Raw genomic sequence first — 25,104 nt, 5'->3', positions numbered from 1 at the left:
ACATCCTCAGCCTCCACCCTGCTGATTTTCAGTGTGAAATCTGTACCTGATCCACTGCCACTGAACCTGTCTGGAATCCCAGGTACTCGGTTGGAAGCCAAGTACATCAGAAGTTATGTAGAATGGTGTGGCCTCTGCAGATACCAATTCAGAAGGTTATCCCCATCACTATCTAGGAGGCTCTGACTAGACCTGCAAGAGATGGAGGCTGGCTCTCCCAGGGTGACAGCCAGGGAAAGTGGACTCTGGGTCAGCACAACATCTCCATTGGAATCTGAAATTATAAGAAGACAGAAGTGCAAGGTTGTATATAAACATTGATTAAGTTTATGTATTTTCCTTATTACTCACATTTTATGGGTTCATTCAGAATTACAATAATAAATACTAAAAATAGACAGTTTTCTAGTATAAATCAGAGTCCTCAGTCAAACAAAGGGTCAAGCTATTTTTGAAAAATTCCTCATTCTCCTAGACCTCAACCTCACTTTCCCCAACATTGATAACCATACCTACACATGTAACACAGATAGGGCACCACTTTTCCTTGAGAGCTCACCCTTCCACCCATTCTCACTCCTCATCTCCCTTTGTCCTTACCAGGGACCCAGAGCATTAACAGCCACAGGAGCTGAGAGAAGGACTTCAGTTCTAGTAATGAAATGAGGAGTCTTCACTGTTCAAGGCAAGTTCAGAGCTGAGCCTTTATCTCAGACTTAGAGAGGAAGGTCCTCCAGGGAGCAGTATGCAAATATCCAGGTGGGGGCAACAGAGTGAGAAGAGCCAAGGGAGGGTGAGGCCTGCTCTTCTGAGGAAGGTGACATCAGATGTGCTCTGGGTTTGGTGATAACCAATAAAATCCAGGATGCCTGCAGCTCTTGGAAGAAGGACCCCACTGAGAAAACCTGAAACAGCTGGGAGGATGGGATGCACATGGGTCTTCTAGCCTAAAACAGCATCAGAGACCCCAAGATATGCAAGTTTATGTCCAGGACACTCTCCAGGATGAGAACGGACACTCTTCCGGGTTCTCCTGCATCTTCCTCAGGTAGTCTAGAAAAGGACACAGCACCTAATGTTGGCTGAACAGTTTGTCAAGGAATTGTCTAATAACAGTAAAATGATGAAATAAAGAGACTGGTGATTCTCAAAGTTACCAAGGTATGGGTTTAGAGATGTCATCTAGGAGTGATAGAACCTTTGTTTGCTTGCTTGCTTTTTATCTGTTGTTGGGCTTGAAATCTGGGACTGGGCGCTGTAACTGAGCTCTTGAGCACAAGGATACCACACTACCCCTTGAGCCACAGTGCCACTTCCAGTTTTCTAGTGATTAATTGAAGATAAGAGTCACAGACTTTAGTGCCTGGGCTGGCTTTGAACCGACATTTTCAGATCTCGGCCTCCTTAGTAGCTAGAATTACATGCATGAGCCAGCACACTCAATTAGCACCTCTGCTCATCAAAATCTTCCAATTAAGACCTAGGGGAAGAAATTGACAGGAAGAACATTATTTCCTCTTACAGGTATTGAGTAATCAAATGACCTTTTTTAAGGGAATGAGGAAATGGTAGAAATGATTATATTTAAAAGTGTGATACATGCTCAATGTAACAATGTTTTAAGTCCACTAAATATCCTGTCATTCTTGCACACTATGTTTGTACAGCAAATTAATCAAGTGATTTCTTAAAAGTTCCCTCTGGAGAGAAATGGAAGTCTAAAATTGATCAAATTGCATTGTACTCATACACTGACATGCTGAACTGAAACTTCTTTGTGGAACTTTCCAAATAATTATAGATGTGCATATGTTTAATTCTGATTACCTTAAATTAGCATAATATATTCAAATGCCTCTAGTCCCCAAACTACTTTAATCAGTCTTTTCTTATTTCAGAGATTTTAGTGTCTACTTCACCTGGGAAGAGATAGCACATGGAGAAGTAGACTGGTAATGATATCCTATGGAACAAACTGGCCATGGGAAGAAGTCCTGACCACTGTCCACGGGAAGGTGAAAGTTATTCTCATGGAGTGAATCGGTTCTCATAATAGTTGCTTGAATTAACTTAAGACAACTATATGCATGGCTACTTGAACTTGCAGCTGTTTCTTCATTAGCAAACCATTTTGTAAAAAAGATAGGACTGGCCTCACCTGAATATGGACAGTTTGTGAGAATAATCCACTTCCTGCACCTATAACTAATGTAAACAAGACACTTATTTATTCAGAGCTTAGGTCAGTTACTTTGCTAGAGTAAAGGACAGACACTGGTGTGTGTGTGTGTGTGTGTGTGTGTGTGTGTGTGTGTGTGTATGAGAGAGAAAGAGAGAGAGAGAGAGAAAGAGAGAGAGAGAGAAAGAGAGAGAGAGACAGAGATAGAGACAGAGAAATGTGGTTTCAATAATAATGTTCTTAATGGGCTGAGGAGTAAAATGCATCCCTTTACCTGTAAAACTTCCTAAGCCTAACAGGAATTCTATTGTTAACTGCTGATGTGCAGAATCACATTCAGGAGACCTGTTGTAGTTTTGTACATGTGGCCTGCTCTCAACAATTCTGATAGTAATTCTGAATTCTGGACACATTCTGAGCAGAAAGGAGAATAAGATTTCATCCACGTCTCATTGGATTTGCTTGAGATGTATCAGGGTATACAATTTGCACACAAAAATCTGTAGCTTTTCTGTATGGCAACAATGAGAAGAGGGAGGCAGAAATCAAGAAAGCCTGATTCCTTGAGTTATAGCCTCAAAAATAATTTTAAAAACCCTCAGAATTAACAAAGAAATGAAAGCATTAAAACCTAATGACAGCATAGAACTCCATATCACATCTTCCTGATCCATTCATCATCTGGGTGTGAAAAAAGAAAATAAAGCAGGTTCAAGGAAGTAGAAGACCCTCTAATGTTCCTGCATTGGATTAATTAAGTGAAAATGGTAATACTGCCAAATGCTAGCTACAGATCCATTGCAATACCCATCAATATCGTAACAACATTCTTTTTTCTAGATTTTACAGTGTATTAATAAATGTAATAATGAAGTTATTGGAAAACATATTAATAAACATAATACAATATTGATGTTTCATTAATAAACTAAATTTTAATGAACATAATCATGAAGAAGAAATTATTGATAGAGAAACATACCCATCTCAACAAATACAATCCAAGTACATGGAAAATCTTCTACCCAGGAAACACTGGATGTAAACATGGACAGTCCAACAAAATTCCTTAATAAAACGGAAAAGGTGATCTAAAAGGTCCTATACAATAATAAAAGACACTGGATAGCAAAAAGAAAAATCCTTAACAGGAAGAACAGTGCTGAAAGAATATCAACATCAGACTTCAAACACTATTATAAAGTGGTAGTTATAAAAATAGCTTGGTAATGGCAAATAAATAAGCCTGAGGACAAATGAAATAGAACTGAAGACATGGAAATGATTTTATAAAATTATGGTCAACTAATCATTGATAGGGGGATGAAAGCAAGCAAGCAAGAAAGAACAAATAAAAGGAAAGAAAGAAAGAAAAAAGAAGAAGAAGAAAAGGAACAAAAAATCAGGATGAAAGAATCACAGCCTCTTCAAATTTTGCTGAAAGTATTGCTATACATACACAGAAAACTGAAGTTAGATCCTTATATATTACCCTACACCAGAATCAATTCCAAATGGATCAAAGACTTCATAAGATCAGGTGCCCTAAAAATATTACAGATACTGACCAGGGAAACATTATGGTTGCTTGGCACAGGTCAAACTTCCTAAATAAAGATCCAGAAACACAGCAGTCTGAGTTAGTTTTTGACTTTATAACATGTTCTCAGTAATGCTGCCACTGCTGGTTCTGAATTCTGGACAAATCCTGAGTAAGAAAGAAAATAATATCACATCTATCTGTAGCTGTGCTTGCTCCCTTTGTGTAAAGTTTTTTTTTGAGAAGTGTTCCAAATTTAGTGCAAATACCTCATTTTCCATGGACTGAGACTGACTGAAGCTCTTGCTATGTTATAAGTTACTGACAAGAAGAGGCACATGTGAACCTGGTCTTAGGCAAAGCCTTCCTGGATATATTCTGAGAGTTGGGCCATGACCTCACTGGGTCCTTAGCTGTGAACTCCTCTCATCATAGTCTCTTCAGGACATGCATTTCCCACCACTACTCTCCTCTCAGATTTCCTATAATATTATGAATGAGATGATAGCTCTTCTAAATGCATAACCTCAAATGGGATTAGAAGCCTTAAGAGACTCCATTCTAAGCAGCTGGACAGAGATGAAATGAGAGACATGTGAGAATTTCATACACATTTCTTATTTTTAATTATATGTCATTATCTATAAAGATTTGTACATAAGTGACCATTAAACATGTCTATGTATACATGCAATGCATATTGAGTGCTATAACAACTTTCATCTTCTCAATCTAACTCCTCCCTTCCTGACATACATATTTCTATGATTAAAAATACTATCTGAGCAATTCAATGTGAGTGCATGGCTCTGTATATCTAGATGGTACATTAAAGACACTTTTCTGATAATTCTGACAAATTAATGTAACATGAGTCCCTATTTATCTATACCTACTACATGTTTCTATAAAAGTTTTCAATATATCCTACTTTTCACAAGCTTTCTTATGTTTGTATTTCTTTTTTTATGAAAATAGAAGTTTTATTTTTGTGTTTGTTGTTCTTTTCTCATATATTTTATTGTAATTAATAGAAGGGTTAGATTATAATCACTAGGTAGAAGATGCATTACTTCACAAATATTGATACCCTTTCTCAGATATTTTTGTATTTCTATGTGTGGACTTATTTGAACTTGGCTGAAAGCCAATGGTGCTTTGTCCATTTGCTCTGAATAACACCCTGAGATCAAGCAACAGGAAAAATATTTCTGGTTTAGGAGAACAATTCCTAAACAGATATACAGAATTTTTATTCTTTTGCCTTGATATTTATTCACCTAACTAAAATTAATTATTCCAGTCTACTTTCAAGGATGAGATCATGGCATTGATTTTGACATTCAGGATCAAAGATAAATGAATTATCTGATTATTAGAGAATGCACTAGTTGTTAACATGTTATATGAAATAAGGGTTTTAATAAAATACTTTATTTGCAGAAGAAATCAGAAACCTGACTATGAGAGACTGATGTGTAATGTGATGAACTTGACAAGTATATTATTTAGATCATTGCACAATGTGTGCACATAGCTAAATATCCAGTTGCACTTAAAATACAATTAAACTGTGGCAACAAAAATTATACTAAAAATGAATGTCTATAATTGTTCACAAAATTGTTTTTCAAAAAATCATCTCAAATCTATTTTAACTTTCTTTAAAAAGTCTGCTATGTTGTACCTATTGTGGCTTCTTTTTCTCCATCTGCCTGAAAATTTATTTTTTAAGATTTTATCAACATTGATTTTTACATCATATTTCAAATGACTTGTTTAGCAAATAAGTATGGGAATCTCTATATAAAATCACTGGTACATAAATTTTGGAACATAATCACAATTAAGCAAAGGGTTTGTTTGGATATTAGATCCAAACAGTACAAGAACAGTGACTCAATATTGGGTACCCACGGTTATAGACAATGTCTTAGAGAGAGAAAAATAACTACATAGATATAAAAATCAATGATGGGCTATTACTGACTTCAAATTTATAACAAAACTGAACCACAAATGAGTAGATATGGTGTCCTTTGTACGTCAGAAGATGAATTGTCAGATGTGTGCTGCTGGGGAGGAGCAGGAGGACAGAGAGTGAGGATGTGCAGATGCCTCCATGTCCTTCCTTCAATACTTTCCAGTGACTTTAATATACTGGCTGCATGTGGGAAGCTGTGTCAGCAGGTGGAGGCAGCAGGAGGAGCAGCTGGGGAAGCCCAGACTCTCACTTCTGCTTCCTGGGAGGTTTTTGTTATGACTTGTATCACTGTGGGAGTACTACTATAAACTTGTTGACAGTAATAAGTGGCCGCATCTTCAGGCTGCAGGCTGCTGATGGTGAGAGTGAACTCTGTCCCAGATCCACTGCCACTGAATCTGGATGGGACCCCAGAGTGTAAATTCTTTGCATAATAGATGAGGAGCTTGGGAGCTTTGCCTGGTTTCTGTTGATACCAGTGTAAATTACTACCAATGCTCTGACTGGACCTGCAATTGATGGTGACTCTGTCTCCTGGAGATGCAGACAGGGAGGATGGAGACTGGGTCATCTGGATGGCACATATGGAACCTGGGAGTGGAAACAAAACAATTATCCTCCTTGCTATCCACATTACAAGAGGTTTTCCTGAAGTTCCAGACAGCCCTGGATGTACTAGGCTGAGTCAATGCCCAGCACTGTCCTTCCTTACCTGGGAGGCAGAGCAGCAGGAGCCCCAGGAGCTGAGCAGGAGTCCTCATGTCCATGCTGGGTGCTGACTGGACTGACTGCTGCCCAGGGTGTGGGCAGACTCTGAAGAAGTTGTCAGGGCAGTGGGCTGAGCTCTGGGCACATGCAAATGAGCAGGGGCTGGGCAGGGCTGAGCACAGCTGCAGGGCTGGCTCCTCTCTGAATGTCACTCAGCATAGGTTCCACGTCCCCAGATTCCCCAGCTCAAACCAGGAGAGCACATACTCCCCCAAAGTTCACAAGGTGTAACCAGTCTCTCTACCATGGGTAAACTGAGCTACCTTTCTCTTCATGGCTCAGTAAATGATTTCTCTGTACCTTAATGACAGTCTTTGTGAATGATGAGTGGAATTGGAAGGAGTTAGATAAATGAAAGGGTATTTCCCATTTAGGATAAGAAGAAAATCTCAGGAAAAATTCATAAACATCTTGGATTGCATGACTCGTTCTCCCTAAAAACATGCTTATATATGCTTGCACATTCTAAGATTCAGTCAGGTTCTTCTTCTTATGTGCCCTTTGGGATAAGTTATGTGTCTTTTAGATATATTATATTCATAAACTACTTTGATAAATGGTAACTCCTTTGCACAACTATTTTAGGAAATGTCAAAGATAAATTTAGTTGATAAACACAAAAAAAGAATTAAGAAAGCAAGAAGGAGAAACTTTAGCAACGATTTAAATGACACACTGTATGTAGTCTGAAATCTGGGAGCTGACTGCAGATTTGTGCCAGCAGAAAGGACCAAAACTCCTTCTTTATCTTTTTGAGATTGGGCAAAATGCCCCATAGTCTCAAGAGGGTTGCAGCGTCTCTGCAAATATTCATCAAATACAATTCTCAGATTTCAAAACAGTCTGAAAAACATTTCAGAGGTAAAGGCTGACCTTCCTTCTTGTTTCTTGATTACCAAGAACTTTCTCAAAATAACAACCTGCCCCCTCACTCCTGATATGTCTAATTTTTGAACTAATCACAGAAGATCAAAACTATGTTTCCTTCCCATTATGAAAAATACTCATTTCTACACCTAGGAGAACACAACTGATGCCCTACAAAGAAAATGAGAGGAAGGATGCTACTGAGGACAGTTTATTAAAGAATTTTCCCATTTTAAATATCGCCTTGATTACAATTTAACTGAAGAACGAGAAAGAAAGCAGAGTGATCCGCAAGAAATATACACTGGAAAGGTTGGAATAAGCCTGTGCCTTATGGTGAAAATGAAAGCAAACTTCTAATTACTCAAAAAGAACCACAGATCTCTGCTTGGTTTGGGAATATGGCCTGTGAATTTAAGGCCATGAAGACTTTCAGAATCAGAAGTTATTATTGAGAGAAACTTGAGAAGAATTATCCGAAGATGACCCTCAGAAAACAGAGATGCAGAGAGGAATCCAGAGGTGCTCCAGTCAGGAAACAGAGGAGGAGATGGGCAGGGCTGTATGATGTACTATCAGAACTGTCCCCTGCTGGCTCTCCTAGCAGCTGGAGTGAGGTTGCCCCCTGCTGGTGGGGACAGAAGTTGGTCCTTGTGCCTCTGAGGCAATGGTGTTGCTGATAGTCAGAATAACCACAGTCCAGAGCCCCCAACCTCCCCTCAGTAGGCATGGTGCCACAGAGAGAACAAGCTTAGCATCTGTTGGTTTCCACTCAGGGTGCTGTTAGTCTTCTTGCTGATCACCTTCCCGGAGGACACAGGGAGGAACTAGAGACAGGACCCCCCAAAACTGTGCACTGACATGGAAGTGTGAGAAGTAAAATCAGTACTGATCAATCTGATTACTTAGTAAATGCCATTCTATTCAGATAACCAAACCGGCCAATACCTTCATCCACAAGGAAACCTTCACGCTCAATGCAGACACACTGATGGTGGAACCCGAGTCCTTCCTCACCCTGGTGAGAGCAGTAGGAGGGAGATTATCAAGATGAGGACACCATGCCCAAAGCTCAACTCCTGAGGTTGACTCTGCACAGGGAGAGCTGGTTTGGTGTATTTGTTTGTCTAGACTGCCATAGGGAAACAAAATAGCAAGAGAAATGCTACTGAGATAATGGAATTTCTTTTCTCAAAGTTCTGGAGGTTGGGGAGGTGCAAGAGCTGTCCACCCAGATTGTTCTTTCTTCTCATGTCCTCCCAAGTCTTGATGCCTGGAAATTGGGCATGAGACAGAGTGCCTTGCCATCTTTTCTTCCAACAGCACTGGTGATATGAAATCGCTCTATCCTGTACGACTTCTCTTTTAAATGTATCTTTCAGGAGCTGTATAAAGGATTTGCCGCTCAACAACGCAGTTTATAAAGACAATGTATCTTGATAAACAGTATTCCTTCCATCATTCTCTCCCATCCCTCCCTAACACATCTTTTATGTCAGCTTCCTTAATTCTGTAGAATATGAATTGAATTTCATGACTGCACTCTCTCCCTCCCAACCTTCATATTCATTTTCTCTTTGCAGAACACTTCTCCAAATATACACACACTGTGGGACACAACTCTTTAGAGAGGGCTTTTGTTCCTATAGAGGAGGCAGGGATAGATGTGATGCCAGGCTTTTGGGCTCAGAACCAACAAGGGCAGAGGCTTTCTTCCCCAAATCCATCCTTCTAGAAGGTGTTGCCTAACTGTGAGTTTCTGTTATGGGCTGTTGATCTGTTCAGGGTTCTAGTGGTATCTCTGGTGACAGCAGACAGATTTCTATTTTCATTTTATTCTCAGATAGGCAGCTCTGTGTGAGCAATGTGGAGCCTGCCATCTCGTGGTCACACTGTGACATTGCATCTCTTAAGATTACAGACACTGGATTTCACTGATGCTCTGCCCAGCCACCAATTCTTCCATTTCCTCTACATCTCCCTTAGCATAAGTTGTGCAAAGGAGTTCCATTATTAAACTGCCATACACACATACAATTTATTTGGTGATGATTACCACCTCATACTTTATTCCCCTATTATCTTCTTTTGATGATTTTTTTTAATACTGATGGCTATACTGTACTTCAGTTACGTACACTCCATCACCCTCTCCCTTCCTTCTGCCCCTCATAATGGATTTCTTCTCCAAACACAAACATGGTTCTTCTTTACATTCATCTTAGTCTCTCTGTCCGTGGTCATCTTTCTCATTTCTCTCTATCCCTCACATCTGCATGCACACACAAGTGTACACACGCATGCACACATACTGTAATTCTCCAATACTGTTACCAAGAGGTAGAAAGATGTGTGTCTTTAGCTGATATACTGAAACATCAAATTAATATTTCCAGGGATAGAAACATTTGTTTCAGCCAAGAAACATTTGCTTTTTTATGCAATTAGTTACTTAATTGTAATTGTTTATTACCTTTAAGTACTTGGACAAAGGCAGTTTAGGAATCCAAAATAGCTTGATCGATGTCATCTCTTTCAACATCCTCATCATCTCTTGGCCATACAAAATTGTCACTCAGCCAAAGCACTATGGGTGGTAGAACAGCACATCAGGCACACACGTGTCTGATTTGCACGTATCAAATAATGTTCCGCTCCTGTCATCCCTCACTATGAGCATTCCTTACCCCTGTTACCCAGCCCAATATCTTCCAACAAAATATTCCGCAATGACAATGCCTAGATCTGAGCTGTCTAATCAGTCATCAGTCACATATGGCTCTTGAGCCCTTGAAATGTAATGAGTGCCATGGAAAATACTTCAGCTAAAATTTTTTAAAACAAATTGAAATACACATAAACAACTCGTATTCATTATGTGAGACAGTATATATTTTTTCTGATTGTGAGATTTGAACTCGGGGCCTAGGTGTTGTCCCTAAGCTCTTCAGCTCAAGACTACCACACTAACACTTGAGCCACAGCCAATTTTGAGACAGCACATTTTAACCTCAATATTCATTAATGGTATTGTAACAACCAGGCTGGTAATTATTAGCATAGCTGTCTCACAGTCGCTTGGCCTTCAGGCAACCACTGATAAGAGTGACATTGTTGTCCAATGCACTGCCACTCAGCTGTTCAAGGCCCTGGGCTTTCAAATGGAATCCTAGGAAATATCTTTACAATTTTTCTCTTTGAACTACTTTAGGTAGTTTTTCTTACCTGGTCATACATTTTATTACTTTTTTTTAGCAGCACTTGGGTTATCCTCAGGTTTTCCTCAAGGCTGACACTCAACCACTTGAAGTATCTCTTCACTACTGGTTTGTGATGATTAATTGGAGATAAGATTCTTAGTTGAGTACTGGTGGATCACATCTATAATCCTAACTATTCTGGAGGCTGAGATATGAGGATCATGGTGTGGAATTATCTCAGCATTAAAGTCCATGAAATGCACAAGTGGAACTGAGGCTGTAGTTCAAGTGGTAGAGTGGTAGCCTTGAGCAAAAGAAGTCAGGATGGTGCCCAGGCCCTAGACCAGGGACCTTAAAAGGAGTCTCATGTATATTTTTCTTCCTAGAGTTCAGAATGGCTTCAAAATACAATTCTCAGATCTCAGCTTCCAGTGGAGCTAGGATTACAGATGTAAGCCCTATGTTCTCAGATAACTTTTATCACATTTATTGAAACTATATGTTTTAAATGAATTTTGGAACATGAAAGAAATCTCAAGTCTTCCAGAGTTGTTTTTTTAATGAAGTTAGCTTTTCAAATACAAATTTAATCTGAAAACTCTGCTCTTTATTAAGTAGGAATTCATGGTTATATAATTTGCTTTTATCAGAATAAATTTTGAATCTCATGAGTTGTAATATTTAATGTTTTCATGATATCTTTAATATGGTTTTCAGTTTCTTCTTGTACCAACTTTAGAAAATAAATGTGGTAACATTGTCAAAAAACCACTGTTTATTGAACTTATGTAGCTGTAAAACCTGTGTATATCACCTTTATAACAGCAGTAAAGAGTTAAAACAAATTATGAGTTTATCATTTATATTTGCAAAAATTTCAGGATTCTTTTTGCTACTGATATGTACTTTCATCCTTTTTCATCAATGAAAACAATCAGATTTTTATTCTCTAAATTTAATAAGATGTTTTAAACTAATCCATATAATTATGGTCACAGAAAGAATATTACATAAAAATATGTATTTGATTTAGTTGGAGATATAATGTGCTTTATACCTTGAAGGTCTAATTTGTCTGTACTTTTAAAGAAATAAAGATTTCATCCTTTTCATTACAGAACTACCACTCTTCTACGTTATTGATAATAGCCTAGTAGATTATTCTCTAATTTTATAAATCAATTTCTCTCTTTTATTTATTTATTTATTTATTCACTTATTTATGTATTTATTTTTGCCAGTCCTGTGCTTGAGCTCAGGCCTTGAGCACTGTCTTTGTACTTTCTCAAGGCTAGAGCTTTACCACTAGAGTCACATAGCACTACTTCCAGCTTTTTCTATGTATGTGATACAAAGGAATGAAACCTGGGTCTTTGTGCATGCTAGGCAAGCACCCTATCACTAGGCCAAACACCAGGCCCTATTTCTCCCTTTTAGTCACTACTTTTTCCCAATATCCCTTTTAATCACTGTCCATTTCCAATATCTACAGCTCTGATGTTGTCTTCACACATGATGAGTGACAGTCACGGGGACCAGGCATGAGAAAGTGTCCTCAGTGGCCTAGAGATAGTAGCATGCACAGATCCCCTCCCAAGATCCTGACAGATCCTCCCCACCTCCACGATACTAGCCAGTGCCTTTATGGAGAACTCATCAGCCACTTCCTTCTCAAGTTTTTTCTCTTAGAGAACAAAGAAGAGGCTACCAGGTTGTTCTGGCCAGTTTGCTTTCTGCTTGTTCAGGATGGATGACTGCACTTGTGATTAGGCCTTCACTGGACTGCTTCTCTAGGATCCTCAGGCATTTCTACTGGAGCCAACTCTAGGTTTCTCGTGTCCACTGGGGCTTCTTTGCAGCTGCTGCTGTTGCATTGCAGATGTCAGCCTAACACGGGTACTTAGTGCTTTGGACTGTCCCTAGCTTCAGGTTCCCAATGAGTGTCCAGCTCTGAGATGCGTGGCAGGGTCCTTGTAATTCAGGTGGGTGATTGAGTGAGATCAGCAGAACTTAGCATACTCATATTTTTATAAATACACATATATAGTGAAGAAATATATATATGGCCAAATCCTTACTACATATGTTTATTTGCTATTATTTTGTCTGCACAGGTAAACAATTACATTGGAAATATAAACCATATCTTTGAAGTTAAAAAATTCAATAAAACAGAGATTATTTCCTTGGGTTGTTTGTCCTGATCATTTAACTATCTTTAGACTGTGAATGGCATGATACATAATTGCAATAAAACTACTTTCTATAAAATTAACTTTAGGTAACTGACAATACCATGTGAGTGTTCTTTTTTCCAGAGACCACAGAACATTCATTCACTTTAAAATCACACACTATTAAATTTTCCCTCTCTAAAACATCAGCTGCCTTAAATATCAAAAGAACTTCCATTTTCTGGCAAGAATATCATTAGGACTTAGAATAGTTCTTCAAAATTGAGCACTGCAAAATTATAAAATGTATATAATAAAATGTTATACTAATATCACTAGGAAGCAATGAACAAGGTATAGACTGCATGATCTAAAATTCCAGACTTCATTAATGATCATAGTAGTTGCACGAGGGACATTAGCTAATCACATTGCTTATCATAGCTGCCACATTTGCACCTAGGAAAAAGATTTTACCTGGACACAAAGTCAAGTGAAGAAAGTAAGCTGAGCTTTGGAGGTTCACAAGCCATGATATCTCATCAGGCCATTTTCCCATGGGACATTTGCTGAGATCTGATGCAGGAGAAAGGCTGTGTGGGGACCTACGTAGAAATCCCCCACTGACGGAATATTTTGCCTCATTCCTGAAAACTCATCCTCAATGTATATCTCTTACATGGGCTATGGTTCTGTCTCTCCTGTGCTTCAGTGATGCATGTGCTGCTGGGTCTTCTGGTCATCAGGTGCTGTATGTTCTGTCTCCATGATACCAACCATGGAGGCTGTGGGGCCTCCTCTAAAGTAATGTATTTCACCACTCCGCATGTTGATGTTGTGTTGAATGGGGATCGGCTATCATGATTCCCTGCCACCACTCCATAAGGAAAGCAGTGTAGAACGCTACTCCACTATGTCTATGGAGGGGGAAGGTAAGTGCTACATAGAGGAACTAGGATACTTGGAATAGGAAAACCTTATTTTTTAAAACAAAACAGAAAAATATTTGGTACTTCTTGTGCTCAGGATGTCTACTTTTTGAGCAAGTCCAATCAAATCCCTTTGCATCAAATATTTCACAACACATAGGATTCCATTAGACGAGAAAACTCCACATGCTTTTGATATTCTAGGGATAAATCCTAGTTTCTTGTATTTTCACACCCACAGGCTTTTGACACACTATGCATTTGTACATGGGAACAGCAGTTCTAGGTTTAGTGCCATACAATAGCAGAGAGGATTGTACAAGGCTCTTTGCAGGTTTTAGTTCTCATGCCATCTATCTCTGTTCTTTTCTGATGACTACTCACCATTGAAAGTTCTTCCATGCCTGAGAATGAGACTGTACTAAGGCCTTTCCACAGGGTTGTATACATACATAGGATGTGGTTAGTTATTTATTCAGTGGTTATGACAACAATGTGGTTATGTCTAATACATTTAGGTATTGTTCATTTTTTTTCCTTTTTTGAACAGAATCTCGTTATGTAACCAAAACTGCCTGGAAATCTCAATATAGCTTAGGCTAATACTGAGCTGGTGAATCCACCACTACAACCAAAGATGAGACTTATTTGAAAACACTTCTTTGTAATATTACCGAATACAATCCAATTTGTAGTGTTCAAATGGGATTGGCAAATGACAGAGAAGCAGGTGGGATCAAAAGAGGATTAACTCGATTAGATCATGAAATATCATAGCAGCAGCAGCTGAACAAGACATGTGGTTGCCTATGCCACTCCATGGCTTTCACTGGAATATTTCTGAAGGGCAGCAAGGTAGTCATGGCTCAGAGAGCTCAACAATAAGTTGCTATCCTGACTTCTCTAGCTTCTTGCTCTGACAACCACTCAGGAAAGCTGTTGTGCTGCTCCTGAACAAAGCTACAATTGCAGCTGTGCCCCCCACCTCCAAGCAGGGTGGTTTTTGTTCAGGGCTGTATCACTGTGGGAGGAGCATGTATACTTTGAAAGCAGTAGTAAACCCCAATATCCTCCACCCTGCTGATTTTCAGTATGAAATCTGTGCCTCATCCACTGCCACTGAACCTGTCTGGAATCCCAGGTTCTTGACTGGAAACCCCATAGATCAGGGGTTGTGAAGACTGGCCTGGTTTCTGCAGGTACCATTCCAAATAGGTGTTTCCATCGCTATAGACCTGCAGGACATGGAGACCGTGTCTCCCAGGGTGACAGGCAGAGAGAGTGGACTCTGGGTCAATATAACATCCCCCCTGGATCCTAAAATGAGAGACAGGGTTAATTGCAAGAGGACATGGTTATTTACAAGCATCAGGTGCGATTTTCATAATCTTTGCTTATTTCAGGTTATAATTTTTTAAATTTTTATGAACATGTTATGTAAAATGTTCATAAAATACATTATGAAAGAACACAACACACACACACACACACACACACACACACACACACACGCGTGTAAGAAACAAAGGGGCTCTAAAATTTGCCACCCCTTCCCGTTATCAAGTTCTAGGCAGAACATATATCTTTGCTCTCCCTGGAATCTTCCTCACTCACATAGATCCACGTATCCCATGTGCATCCAGGAAGGCAGATCTGCTCATCTCATGTGTGGACACAGCACACACGGAGAGCAGTGGACACAGAGCTCAACCCCTCCCTGGTTCCTTCCCCAGCTCCACTGTGCTCTTACCTGGGATCCAGAGCATGAGCAGCCGCAGGAGCTGAGCAGGGCACCTCATTTTCACAGGAAGCAGTCCTGCTCAGTGCAGGCAAGGTGAGAGCTGAGCTCTTATGTGGGACTTGCAGGGAAGCTCCTCCCTTGGGAGCAATAGGCAAATGACCTGGTGGGTGCAGTGGAGAGAGACACACTAACAGGTAAGGTGGAAAGACACACCAGGAGGGTGGGGCCTCTCCTGAGAGTCATAACATTCACTGTGATCAAGAAGAGCAACAGAGATCTAATGATCTAATGAGTGTGTCCTACAGAGGGACATGCCTCATGATTCCTCCTGCTCTTGGCTTGCTTCCTAATTCTTCCACACCTTCCCAGGTACATTTTACACTGTTGTTTGAGAAGGATGAGTTTCCATAAATACTGAGCCAGCTTTCTTTATTTTCTAGATATTTACTTAAAAGTTTAGGTCTAGTAGTTTGATTTTGTTTAAGATAAACTACATATAATGCAGAAAGCAGAAATATGAAATGTGCAGTGAATACAGTTTTGCACAGATATAATTCAGACAAACCATGAAATTCTGTATCAAGTTCCTTAGATGCATGTTTTGCCCTCACTAACCATAACAGATGCTGTTATCATTGTGGCAAATTCCTGACATAGGCCACAATAGTTTGGGTTTTCCTAAACCATCACATAAGCTGAAGAAACAACCTTTCTTCCGTTTTAGCTTCTTCCTTGTTTCTGAATTATTATTTTTGAGACCATTGTATTCCCCTGGGTTCAGAACCCTCCCTGAAGTGTCCTGTGGTTTAAAAGGCTTCAGGGTACACCAGAATATGTATACACATAGCAATTTCTCTTCATCTAACTTTGAGGTATAGGGTCATGAACTCAGAATTCTTTTTTTTAATTTAATTTTACTCTCAGAATGATGTACAGAAGGGTTACAGTTATGTAAGCAAGTTAGCCAGTACATTTCTTGTCAAACATAGTTACCCATTCATGCATTTTTCTCCCAATTTCCATCTCCTCAGCCCCCCTCATGTTGTAGCACTCATTTCCAACATATTACCTTGTTATTATCACTGTTACATTGGTTTTTTTCCTTTGTCTCACCATTGTGTTGTCTGCCTTCACTTCCCTAATTCAAGTACACATATATAAAATTCACCAGGTACCAAAATTAGATACAGTGACAGCAGAGGATAAACCATAGGAGGGAAAACAAATTAAAAAGGAATAATTTCACATAGTACATTAAAAAATCAACAACAGAAACCACGAAGAAAAGCCTCTTGTTTCAATATCTGGGAGTTCATTTTGCTTAGCATCATCTTTTTGTTTTGTTTTGTTTTGTTTGTCTGTTGTGGGACTTGAACTCTGGGCCTGAGTCTTGTTCCTCAGCCATTCAGCTCAAGGCTACCACCCTATCTGTTTAGCTACAGCACCAATTCAAGCATCATCTTATAGGGTCATATGCTCATAACTATTGAGCTATTGTGATCTGCTAGGTTAAATCCTAAACATATACTAATTATTACAAATGCAGAAAACTATGAAGCCTATGTTTCTTTGGTTCTGACTTACTTTCTTTAAAATGATTTATTTAGTCTTTCTATTTCCTTACAAATATAGCGATATCATTCTACCTGATAGCAGCATAAAATTCCATGATGTATATATACTGCATTTTCTTGATCCATTTTTTTATTGTTTTTTTATTCTTTTTAAAAGTATGGAACGCTTCACAAATTTGCATGTCATCCTTGTGCAGGGGCCATGCTAATCTTCTTTGTATCGTTCCAATTTTAGTATATGTGCTACCTAACCAAGCACTCTTGATCCATTTTCTGTTGAGGGGCATTTGGTTGGGTTCCACATCTTATAAGCTGTTAATTTTGGGGAATTGTTGTACAGGGGGGTTACAGTAATATGTCAGGTAGTGGATACATTGCTTTCTGAACATTGATGCCCCTTCCCATGTTTTCCCGCACTCCATCCTCTTCCGATCATCTTTCAAATAAACAAATAAATGTATATATAATATACCAGATACCAAAGTCAGATACAGTGAAAATATTAGATAAACCATGAGGGGAAAAAAGAGAAAAGAAATAACTTCACAAAGTACCTTAAGAACAATGATCACAAACATAAATTTCTTGTTTCCATATCCTAGAGTTCATTTTGCTTAGCCTCATTTTATATGGCCTTATGTTCATAGCTTTTGGGCTGTTATGATTCTCTACTAGGAGAATTTTACAAATGAGGGAGAACATTCCTTTGAGTCTGGCTTACTTTACTTAATATAATTTTTTCCAAGCCTTTCCATTTCATACAAATGGGGCAATGTCATTCTTTCTGATGGCAGCTTAGAATTCCATTGTGTATAAGTACCACATCTTCTTGATCCAAACATTTTGTGAGGGGCATCTGGGTTAGTTCCCTTGCTTAGTTATGGTAAATAATGCTACAATGAACATGGTTGTGGTAGTAGCTTTAGTATGTCCTTGTTTATTGGCATTTGGGTAAATGCCCAGAAGTGGATCCTTTATCTCTTAAAGGACCATAATTTCATCTTCCTTTATCATTCTCTTCCTCTATGTAATATGAATATGTATGAGGTGGCAATTGCCTCCCTAATGAGAATTAGCAAGATAATAGAAGTCATGCTAAAAGAAAAATTACATCCCAAATCCTGCTGTCACACTGATGGACACAAACTACTGCATATCATCCTCACCCTGTGTGTGCTTTAATTTAGTTTAGCTTAGTATTTTTTTCTCTTGTATTGGAATGTGAAGTCATTTTTTCCTTCATCTTTTTTCATCTTTATTATATGTTTATTTCTTCATATTATGAACACAAATGAACACTTGCCTTAGTATCTTCATCCAGAGGGGGTAAACGCAAAAAGATGACACAATGATAGCTTAAAGCAAATGCCATCATGATTTGATGAGCTTGTTTATCAACAATGATGAGTGAATTAATAATAACTGAAAGGTGGAACATATGAGAAGTTACTGTGGCGATGTTGGTCTATGTCCTGCAGAATTCTAATAGCATGGATGGGTCTTTTTCAGTCCAAGGTGTGATGGTACTAGTTGTTGGGAAAGGCTGGGTGTGGGCCCCACTTCTTGTCTTAAGCTGGGAATAGCGATGTCAGCCAGAAATAAGTCTCCTCGATAAACAATGTCTTCCAGACAGGTAGCAGCTTTGTGGTTATCTTTCTGCAGTTTATACAAACTAGCAGCCTCAATGCAGCTGTGGATTCTTCACTGGTTAAAAAATCTATCAAAACCTCAATGTCTTTTGCTCTCGGGGCAATCAGTTCAGCAAAAAGCTGAGCAAACTCGAGTTCATGGCATCTTGGAGCTGCATGAGGCAGTTTACCATATTGTTCCCACACCTTCCATCATCTTTATATGAGATTTGTTCAGTTATAAATAATTCTTCAAGTTTTTAACTGTATCATTGTATCACTCCTTATCAGTTCACAGGAATTATTCTTCTTTTATAGTGAAGGAAAAGTACACTGTGTCCATTATTTATTTCATTTTGTCCATAATAATGTATGTGGAATCAACATACAGTTGCAATATGCACTACATTTTTTCTACCCATTATTCTGAGTTTCAAATGACCACTTCATTATGTTTAGTAGTATTAAAATTTATAAACATTTTTCCTTTGAGGGCTGGACATGGTAACTCATGCCAGTAATGTCAACTAACCTGAAAGCACAGAATTTATGATTGGATTCACATCTGCCACCTGGATGGCAGGGAAACTCTAGCTCAAAAATCAAGTTGAAGTAGACGGTGTATATATCTGCAGCTAGACACGTAGTGAAATTAGAAGCATTGCAACAGAAAACCAAGCTAGGTTAAAATCACAAGACAAAATCTGAGTGAGAATCTAAAGTAAAAAAGAAAAAAAAGAAATGTTGGGATGAGTTAATTTGTAGATTTGATGTATTTGCTTTCGTAGATTGCTAAAGGAAACCAAAATACCAAGAGAAATGTTACTTTGATAATGGAATTTCTTTTCTCAAAGTTCTGGAGGTTGGGGAGGTGCAAGAGCTGTCCGCCCAGATTGTTCTTTCTTCTCATGTCCTTCTCCCAAGTCTTGATGCCTGGTAATTGGGCATGAGACAGTGCCTTACTATGTTTTCTTCCAACAACACTGGTGATATGAAATTCACTCTATCCTGTACAACGTCCCTGTTAAAATGTATCTTTCAAGAGCTATATAAAGTGATGGTGGGATGACTTAAATTATAGAGCCTACTTAGCAAGAAACCCTGAGTTCAAACACAACTAAAACCAAAAAACCCATTAGAACCAAATATCTTACTTGAAATTCATCATTTATCATTTACTATTATGCATATAGCATACTGGATAAAAACATACTTTCAATTCCCTCTATTGCCTATAAAGTCAATATATTTTTTCCAGTCCTGGGCTTAAACTCTGTCCTTGGACTTTCTCAAGGCTAAAGCTCTAGCACTTGAGCCTGAGCACCACTTCTGGCTTTTTTCTATGTATGTGGTAAAGAGGAATTGAACCCAGTGTTCTGTGCATGCTAGGCAAGCACTCTATTAGTAGGCCAAACTCGCAATGAGTATTTAACATTTTATCACTCAAGTTGTATTAAGCAATGCAATGTTCACTCTCACCATCTGTACCTAAAATTGTACTGAAGTTCTCCAAATGCAATAACAAAAGCTAAAACCAAAACAGAAAATAAAAACACAAAAGGCATGAACCAGAAGGATGAAGTAGCAAAATGTCTTTAATTGCTGATGGAATTTATGCATAAAATGTTTTGAAATCAAAACACAAATGTTAGACATAATAAATTAGAAGTATCTCTGTGCACAGTGTGAATATCTGTTAGAGGTTAAAAGATGCAAAAACAAATACAGTGCATTTAGATGTTTGTAGTCTTGACTCTAATTTTAATATTTCAACTTTCAGCCCAGCACACTCAGTCCAGAGACTGAGACATAGAAGATCGCTGTCCTGTGATTCTAGAGCAGATCCTGCAAGTAGAAGCATGAGGAGTAGCCTCTCACTTCTGCTTCCCTTGTGGTTTATGTTATGACTTGTATCACTGTGGGAGGAACATCAAAAGTCTGTTGACAGTAATAAGTGGCAGCATCTTCAGGCTGCAGGCTGCTGATGGTGAGAGTGAAGTCTTTCCCAGATCCACTGCCACTGAACCTGGTTGGGACTCCATCTTCCAAATTGTCTGCACTATTGATCAGGGGTTTAGGAGCTTTCCCTGGATGTTGCTGGTGCCAGGCTAAAGCATATCCAATATCCTCACTGGCCCTGCAAGTGATGGTGACTCTGTCTCCTAGGGATGCAGCCAGGGAAGATGGAGACTGGGTCATCTGGATATCACATCTCACCCCTGTGGAGAAACAAAAAAGCAAACATCCACACTATCCATCAACCTCTAAGATTTCTGTGAAGAGTATAGCATCACGAATAACACTTAACTGTGTTATTCCTCAGCATGGTTCTTTCTTACCTGAGATCCAGAGCAGCAGGAGCCCCAGGAGCTGAGCAGGGGTCCTCATGTCCATGCTGTGTGCTGACTGCTGGACTGACTCCACCACAGGGAGTGAGCATTCTATTATGATGTCTGAGGGCTGTGGACTGTGCTTTGGCACATGCAAATAAATCACCCTGGGCTAGCCTGTGCGGTCTGTCTGGTGAGTAGAAGAAACTTTTGCTGTCTTCAAGATTCACTCTAATTTTCTTTATTCTACATTCTATGTTAATGACTCTTAGAAGAGAGATGAATTAAAGGGAGAAAAGGTTCTATTTCATTTCCCCGATATAAAACCTGAAGACTGGATGAAAATAAACCTCACATTGTCTTGTTTTTATTTTGCTAGGCACTGACATTATAGCTTGGCTACAAAAAATAAAGATCTACATCTTCATGGTTTCCAGACTTTCAGGCCTCAGTCTCCCCTAAACCGATGTATAAGCAACTGACAATTTCCTGTTAAAAGTAATAGTTCTAGAGTAGGTCTTCTTCATAAGTATGTGCTTGTCAGATTATTATAAAACACTCAAAAGAACTGATGGTCATGGATAAAGCCATAATGTACTTCTGGGACTGAAGAACTTCAGATGGGGCTGCAGCTTGGTGATAACCTAATTATTCCTGATTTGAACATATGTGCACGTAATTTTTCTTCCTTGTGTTATATGACAATACATTTTCACACATTGAGTCATTGCGCTAAAATAAGTGCTCCTTACACAATCTCACAGAACCCTTTCCACTCAACATTCCTCAGTAGCATGAGGCCCCAAAACCACCCCTTTGCTCCTGTTGCTGGAGCATTCATCCTTCCTGTTTCTGAGGATTTACAGTGACATAAGGAACCTTGGGAGAAACAGTGGATCTTCATTGCAAGGGCAAAGAAGCTTTGGGTACAGAACTCACTGGAAAAAGCTCCTCTCCTAGAGTTTTTATCACCTAAGGCAACACATGTTTATTGGCTCTGAAGTGGCAGGCCAAACCCCCTCCAGAACCCACAGAAAGCCTAACCTTTGGTACCTAAGAGAGACAATATAGACATCTCAAAATTCTCATACTGATTTAATACTTCAAACAGGTGATAAGATTCTAATCAGAGAGCCAAACATGCAGACACTCTCCTGTCCAAGAAAGCATAAGTATTAAATACACACCCAGTGAGAATATGGCCTATATTCTTCCGCATGAATGACCTAAGGTACACTTCATTCTCTTCTTATAGCTCTTTCTCCAAGTACACCCTGATTTGGTGCAGGATTTCTACATACCAACTTGGAGGACACACTTCAGTCCTTAGGAGATGGACTGTGTGGACACAGAGGAAGCAGGGATAGAGGCAAGACTAGGTTTCCAGCCTCAAAACCTAGCACAGAGTGGTTTTCCACAAATGTCAACAAGCCACCTGTGCATCCCACATGTGCTTGGTTCTTGCAGGGTTTTCATTCAAGCCTATGGGACTCCTTGTTGGTAATAGCACCCCATCAATCTCTAATCAATCTCTACTGTTTCTACATAGACAACTCATTTATAGACAGTGGAGTTTGTTTGCCATCTAATGGACTTTCTGTGGCATTGCATCTCACAGAATTTTAAGAGACTGAATCTCAGTAACTCTTGACAATGGATCTTTCCACTTACTTAAGAAGCTGGATCTGTTTTTCTTACTCACCAGGAAGGATTCTGTAGGAAAGAGCAAATGGTGCTTCCTCCCAGTAATTCAGACACCTAGTTGTGGAAAAAAACAAAAAAACTAGTAATCAATATTCAATTTAGGAAAAGACAATAGTCACAAGACAGTTAAGGGCTGGATAGTGTGATCCATGAGAGATGGACAATAGTGTGGTTTTGGGAATCCTCCCTAAGTGCTGGGCGCAGTGGCTCATGCTTGTAATACTAGCTACTCAGAAGGCTGAGATCTGAGGATCGAGGTTCAAAGCCAACCCGGGCACAAATGTACCTTGAATCTTATCTCCAATTAACCTCTAGAAAACAAGCAGTGTAGCTTGGCTCAAGGGTAGGGCGGTAGCTTTGAGCTGAAGAGCTCAGGGACAGCTCCAAGGCCGAGTTCATGCTCCATGACCCACAGAAAAAAGAAAAGAAAAGAAAAGAAAATTCCTAATACTGTAAGGTGTAATGGAGGGGTGGGGGCTGAAGCTATAGTCTCCTGTTCTGAAGATGCCGTGAATGCCTCATTGTTCCAAGACCAAAACCTGCTTCAAAACTTGTTCTTTATTTATGTAGGCATTCACAACTATGAACTCTGTTCCTACTATAGCTTTTGCTACATTTAGTAAATTCAGGTGTCGTTGAGTGCATTTTCATTTGTCATAATATTTTATAATAGGACTATTGATTGCTACTTTGTCAAATTTTGAAAATAAATGTGGGAGGTTTTGTCCTCTTTTTTGTGAGCTTTGTAGTTTTCATTCCAACATTGGTTCACAATTTCCTTCTACTTGATTTCCTCTCCTTATATTTACCAAGATCTGATGTGGCTTATCACAGAGAATGTTCCATGTGTACTTGTCAGAAGAAGAAAAATTGTGTTCTGCTTGTGGTGTAGAATGGTCTGTATATGTACTTCTTTTTGGTAAAAAAATTTAAATAAAGCTAGTTTCTGTGGCTCATGCGAGTAATCTTAGCTATTCAGGAGACTGAGATCTGAGGATGGAGGTTCAAAGCCAGCCTGGACACTAGCTAGTGAAATTCTTATTTCTAATTAATCACTAGAAAATGGGAAGCAGGTCTGTGGCTCAGTCCAAAATGTGTCTCATACAAATCTAGTTTAATAGGATTGTTTAAAGAGCACCCGATTGTCTGGAGTTGACTGCACATATCCAAGTCTTTAACTGTGCCAACCAAGATCTGAGCTCTTATTTAATGGAGCTGTAACCAAATAATGCAAATTCAGATCTAGATCATCACCTCGTATGAAAACAGCAGATAGAACTACAGTCTCAAATGACATGACACTAGAAATATCCTATTGTCTTTCTGCACTCTGACTTGCCTTTATCACAGAATCTGATGATCTAAACAAGCTGTGCAATTATAGGAGGAACAGCTTGGTCTGCTGCAGTGTGGCATAAAGAACAGCTCTGTGACAGCTTACTGCAGGATGGAGTTAATCAGGACAGAATTCAGAGGAATCATCTCACTACTCAAGCACAAGAAACCACAGTGGAGCACTGATTCACACAGAAGTCTGACAAGTATGGAAGTGCAGGCTTGGGCAGCAACTTGATAATGGTAGAAAAGACATGAGTCCCTTCTGTCTTCCTGTTTCAACATGATCAGTTAGATTATTTGACCTCATTATCTCAAGAAAGATGCAGTGTTTCTGTCAAGTTCTCTCTGCTGATTATATATTCCTCTAATCCCTATTTCTTTTCCAGGGCAGGGAGACACTAGCCTAATCTTGCAACATACAGAACTGTGATCTGCATAGCAAACTGCTCATTCTTACTTTGCATTGTAAGATAAGCAGCACTTTCATTTATTGTGGAATTGGTTTGCTTTCTAATCATCTTTCTGTGACACTGCAACTCATAGAGTTTCAGAGATTAGAGCTCAGTAGTTGACAATCTCCACTTTTACTTGTGATGCTTTTTTTCCTAACTGTATCTTGTGGGTCCTTTCCATCCATCTCCAGAATGGATTCTGTAGGGCACATAAAACAATCCTTCTTCTCAATAATTGATACATCGAGTTCAACATGAACATGTAAAAGACAACCTGAAATTCTTAAAAATATTCATCACAAGATATTTAAAAATGAGCTACTAAGATGTATTTGGAAAGTTAATAACAGGGTTTTGGAAAATATTCCTGAAGAACTCTAGGGCCTAACATCAGGGTGGGTGGGATAAAAGATGAGGTCTCCTATTCTAGTGCTGTCAGGGCAGCATCTTATCTCCTGTGTCACAAACCTCCCAGAGCTAACTCAGATAGGCATAGCTGCTGTGGCACTTGCACATGGTAGCACTGAGGCCACCAGACATGTGGATCAATAGCAGCTATTGTAATCCAGGGTATAACCTAGTGATTGATCACCTTCATCTTTTAGAACCATACCTGCCACAGTGTTGTGAAATGAGGATGGCATCCATCTCCCTAATTTCTGTCTGAGGTACACTTTTCTCTTTCTAAATAGAGCT

At 39.1% G+C, this 25,104-nt stretch overlaps 1 non-coding gene and 1 pseudogene across 1 annotated transcript; both read right to left on the bottom strand.

The window, feature by feature from the left end:
- Positions 1-716: 716 nt before the first annotated feature.
- LOC150060358 (immunoglobulin kappa variable 1-39 pseudogene) lies at positions 717-6,470 on the bottom strand (annotated as a pseudogene).
- Positions 6,471-17,108: 10,638 nt separating this feature from the next.
- On the bottom strand, positions 17,109-17,215 carry LOC150060357 (U6 spliceosomal RNA). Its single transcript, XR_016536330.1, has one exon. It is a non-coding gene; the product is annotated as a U6 spliceosomal RNA (small nuclear RNA).
- Between the last annotated feature and the right edge of the window lie 7,889 nt (positions 17,216-25,104).

The sequence above is a fragment of the Megascapheus bottae genome, chromosome 7, assembly GCF_031878675.1.
Source record: "Megascapheus bottae isolate mThoBot1 chromosome 7, mThoBot2.hap1, whole genome shotgun sequence".
In the NCBI taxonomy this organism is placed as follows: Eukaryota; Metazoa; Chordata; class Mammalia; order Rodentia; family Geomyidae; genus Megascapheus; species Megascapheus bottae.
Note: the sequence above shows the minus strand (reverse complement) of the source record. Positions and strands in the feature narration are given on the sequence as shown.